Here is a 5,435-nt window from a genome sequence, read left to right as displayed (position 1 = left end):
GAATTAGTGAACTTACTTATAAATAAGACAAAATTTAAAATTTAAGAAATTGACATTTTATACTGATGTTAGTATATCTTAATTCTAATTAAATCTTATATATTTAAAATATGAAAAGTAGCTACTTTTCTTGGTTTAAACTTTCTTTTTTCTTTCAAAAATACATGTGAGAAAATAACATTCCACCCCCCCCCCCCCCCCCCCCTTCTTTTTTCTTGAAGTCTAAGTGGAATATTAATTTGTAAACTTTACGTCAATAATAATATTACAACTCTACTATCAGTCCCAAGAAAGTTAGGATCAACTAAATTTAAATAATTAAATCATGTCTCGATACAACAACGTACCTAAAAAAATTATTTGTTCTCGCTTTTATTTTTCTACTGATTGTTTTTTTTTACCTACTATAAAAAATTAAGTTATAATATCTTGCCTAAATTTATATTTTCAAAATAAAAGATAAGATCAAGAGAAATTCAATTATAATCTTAAAATTTATATAGTGAAAATATCATTTAAAGACTTCTCTTTCAATACCGAATGAGGTCTTCAAAGTTATTAGTATTATATAGTTTTCGTTTTTGTGGATGGTTATTTCTTTTAGATAACATAATCACCATTCACAACTTTTTGAGCATTCTAAAGAGTCTTAAACTTTTTTATATTTACCAAATTGAAAGTGGCAGCCTAAGTAAATAAGAAATAAAATAGGGCTAAATATATGAAAGAAAAAAAAAGTCATGGTACATACTTCACTTGCAAAAGGTTGAACTAAGGGGCCATGTAATTACCAAAAAGGTTTGGAAGTGTCTTGATTTATTTGGAACATACTTTGGTATATCATGCAATAAATAGCAAGTACAAAGGCAAATTTGGAAGAACTCTTTTTTGATTAGCAAGATGCTCAACTAAATAATTGAGATGCAACTAAGGACTACAAAAATCATTGGATTGCCCCTTATTATATATAGTAATATATAGGCTAAAGCCATCGACAGACCCTCGAACTTGTCTATGAAATCCATTTAGACCCTCGAATTGAGACTCATACCATCTGAACCCTTCAGGAACACGTTTACTGTGCCATATAGACACAAATTTGACAATAATATTGTCATCTAAGTGCGTGGATAGCACTTACTGTGACATGGCAAACAAACCAATAAAAGAAATACACATCGGCAAAGTAAAAGGAAAAAAAAAATAAAAAGAAAAGGAAAAGCTTAATTCCCATAACCTCCACGCCACTCCCCCCCCCCCCTCCCCCCCCCCCCCCCCCCCCCCGACCCCCTACACCCAACCCTCCCCATTTCTTCTCCTCTGATTCCCTCCCCCATTACTGTCCACCTATTTTTTTTCTTCCCCAAAGCTACCATCCATTCTCTTCCTCCTTTAAACCCTTAATAAACCCAACTCAAGTTATTGTTAATCCCTGTTGATGTATCACAATTTCCTAGCATCTCATTTTAAATTGTATTTCAATGAGGTGAAAATCCAATTGTCTATGATTTCTTATTGCATATACTGTTGATTTACCTAATTGTGTATCACTGTATGAATTTTAGACCTTTTTCCCTGTGTATTTTGGTAATTTCATCTGCTCTGTTAGTGTTTAATTTGATGTGTATGTCATAAGTTCTACAATTTGGTACCATTTTTTCTTGCTCCTTCTTCCTCATCCAATGAATTTAGAGATACAGAAATAAAGAAAAGAATGGCATTTCCTTAGTAGCATACACCTTTCGAGTTTGCAGCAAGTAAAATCCTCCCCTCTTCCCTTTTTTCTTTCACCCTTCAAAATCCCTTTTATTCCTCCATCAGAGATCGGCTTTTTCCGTTGAAAAGAGAGAAAGAGGAGGAAAATTCAGACTTGAATCCTTAAAAAAAATTCGGCAACCTCCATTTTTTCCAAGAATATGTTTCTCCGAGCAATGGACGCAGCATTGGTGTTACTGGTGGAGAAGATGAAGGGGAGAGAGAGAAAACAATTGCTTTGTCTTTTTTTTTTTCTTTCTGTTGACACTTGTCATTTGGAACCCACATTAATAGCATTTTATATGCTTGCCACGCTCTTTAAAAACGTGGGCAACACGCATAGTAGCATGTCAGCTCGGAGTGTCTATATGGCACAATAAATATCATCTTGGAGAGTTCAGATGGTAGAAGTCTCAGTTGAAGGGTCTAAATGAATTTTACGTACAAGTTCAAGGAGCTATCGATGACTTCAGCCTAATATATATTTACAATATAGAATGGACATATATGTACTCATATATTTTATAACACTTTCTACCTATTGCTTTTATTTGATCTACACAATTTATGACATTAGCAACATGAAAAGTAAAGATTCATGTAATGGACCCCATTAGTTTGGACTTGACACATAATAATAGTTGTTATCTTACATTTAAAATTGTGATTTTCATCAACTATTTGTTCGTACCATCTTTTAGCATGCCCTTGTGGAAAAAAAAACGAGGAAAAACTCCTTATTTCCTTGTCCCTTTTCTAAGTTTTTCTCTCTTCCTCGGAGATTTAAGTTCTCACCGGTAAAAGTGTAACGATCCGTCCGGTCGTTATTTAATACTTCCCGAATCATGCTCAATCTAGGCCTACGATCTTAAATGGTAATCCCCATGGGGTTTTTAAATTATTAATAGTGGGAAAAGTCGATTTCGAAGAGAGTTAAAAATAGTGGGCCCGGGCAAAAGTTAGTCTGCCGCAGCGGCTAAGATACCGTTTTAGCTAGCCTGACGTCACCCGCAGCAGACATCATGGACCAGAATGCACTTTTTTCCATACTTAGTTTTGTATTTCACCCTCCTTTTTAATAAAAGACCCTCCAAGGCTAGGTTTTACATGGAGAAAAACCCTTGACACCAAGAAAAAGAGGCTCCTCCAACATTTTTCACATCTTCCCCTTCAACTATCATCTCTCATTGATTCGGATAAGCGCTCGGAGGGTGAGTATTTAGTGGAAGTTCGAATAGCTATTCGTCATCGAGGTAGGTTACAATTTACTTGAGTTAGACTTTGATTAGTGAATCATATATACGTATAGAATTGACGGGAGAATGCATAATTAGGTCTTCGGACACGGAGTTTGGATGGATATGTTCATAATTTAATGGAAGTTATTGTGTATATAGTAACCAAGGTAACAACGAGTATATAATTGGGTACTAAGTTCTATGATTGTTGATGTTTATGCATTACGGATAGGAAGTGATTATTTGTCATTGTTAAAGAGGGCTATCCCATAGTTTAGAGTAATTATTCCCATGTATATTTAATTTCCGCATTGATTGTCAAGTAAATTTGTAATATTCAATACGGTTGTCCATTCGTGTCAATAAAAATGGTTGCACTGGGTGAGTTAAAACAAAGGAATAATAGTGTGCGCCGCCAAAGGCATATTTTATGACATTGAATCATTCATTAGCATCGTTGCATATATTTGTGTGTGATTATGGAACAAGGCATGGAGCGGAAAGTCTGAGTAAGCATCTGTTGTGTTATCCAGTGCTTATGGCCTAGTTGGGCTGAATATGTGGTACTACTTGATAATCAATCATTGGAAGGGATGCGAAGAATAGATATATATACATACATGAACAGGCACATTTGACCGGGGTGAGGATGTGGCCTAGTTGTGAGCTCGGGTTCGAGAAGTGAATCCGAAACGAGGGTACATGGATACTATGGGTCCCCTGTAGGTCATGACTACTGCGCAATGACACCAGTTAGCATGTATGTACAGTGTGCATTTAGTCATTGCATTGCATCACATAACTTCATATCCTCATATTACATGTTGTCATTCTATTACATTACTCTGTGCATCTCCTCTAATTGTGTGGTACTTTCTAAGGGATTCTGATCATTCATGAAGGCGTTGGCTTAGGGATGAATTGTTAAGTTTCAGAGTTCTGCATTTAGTCTGATGGATTTGGAGAGTTCCAATGTTGATAGAAGTGTGATGAATATGTTCTGCGGATGCGTCATACCCTAGCGAGTGAACCGGATAGAAAGCTCTAAGGCTAAAAATCAAGAAGTAGATGTCAGTGTAACAAAAAGATAATACTTAATTATTTGACACTAAAAGAAGTACGAAATAGGACTACACTTGACTAGTCGGATAACTGGTAATACTGTGGAAATAAGAGAACCGAAATAACTGGGAGTAGAGAGGTGAGTCCGTATTGGTGTAATTATCTATAATTGGAGTCTTGAGGGCCCCCGTTGACTTATCTGTTTATCTTGTTGATTTTATATTGTGTTGTGTGAACTAATCTTAGTCGACCTATGATTCTTACCAGTACGTGTGGTGTACTGATACTACTCTTGCTACATCATTCTTGGGTGTAGATGTGTTGCAGGTCATTACCTGAAGTTTCTCTTAGTGGATTTTCGGACATCTTCCTACAGCCTTGCTCATCTTGTTCCAGGCAGAGGCTATGTTGATTATTTTGTTTTATCGTTGTGTAATAGGAGCTCTTGTACCTATCTAGACTAGATCCCGGGGATTTTTCAGTTTTCTTGTAACGATAACCGAGTTCTTATGAAGTTTTATTTTAAATTATGATTATCAATTGCATGACTGGTAATAACAATGCGTTGGATATTGGGTTGGTTGGTAAGGATTTGCCTACTAAGTAATAATATGGTAGGTGGCCGCACAGTCCGTAAGTTGGGTCTTGACAAAAAGCCAAACAAGGAACAAAGGTATCTTATTTTATTATTTTATTTTTTTTACTCGATGTTTGGTACACGCATTGGTCCCGATTATATTCGAATTTGCATCAATAAATTTCATATTGTGAGAGTGTGGGGTGGGAAGAAAGGGAGAAGCACTCTGTAAACAAAGGCGACTTCGTACTCAGCAGGACTCGAACCCATTACATAGGAATGAAGAAGTACTTATTATTCCACCACAATCCTTGTTGGTAGAGATACTTTCTAAAGGCTACTTTTGCTGCAAATCCTTTTTAAACTTTACTAGTTTTTTTTTTTTCCCCACAAACTTTACTAGTTATTTATTGTCAAATCTTTCTCCTATTGTTTTTATTTAATCTAACACAATTTATGACATTAGCAACATGAACAACAACGATTCGTGTGGCGGACCGCAAGTAGATTGGAATTGATGTAAAATGGTAGTTGTCATCTTAGAATTTATGAAATCCATTCCAGGTACTAGTTCATAAAAAGTTGAAAATTTTCACAGCTGTTGTATCACCAAAACTGCCAACAGATGGAATTATACATTGCTTCTTTGGAGAAGACTTCTAATGCAGTATTTGAGGATTTTTAAGATATAAGCTATCTGAAATTTTACTAATTCAACTAAATTTGAATTTGTATCTAGTAGACTCGCTAAATGTTTCTTTCTTGAAAAGATAAGTTGTACATATTTAATAGCAAATACAATA

Source organism: Lycium barbarum, chromosome 9 (genome assembly GCF_019175385.1).
Source record: "Lycium barbarum isolate Lr01 chromosome 9, ASM1917538v2, whole genome shotgun sequence".
In the NCBI taxonomy this organism is placed as follows: domain Eukaryota; kingdom Viridiplantae; phylum Streptophyta; class Magnoliopsida; order Solanales; family Solanaceae; genus Lycium; species Lycium barbarum.
Note: the sequence above shows the minus strand (reverse complement) of the source record.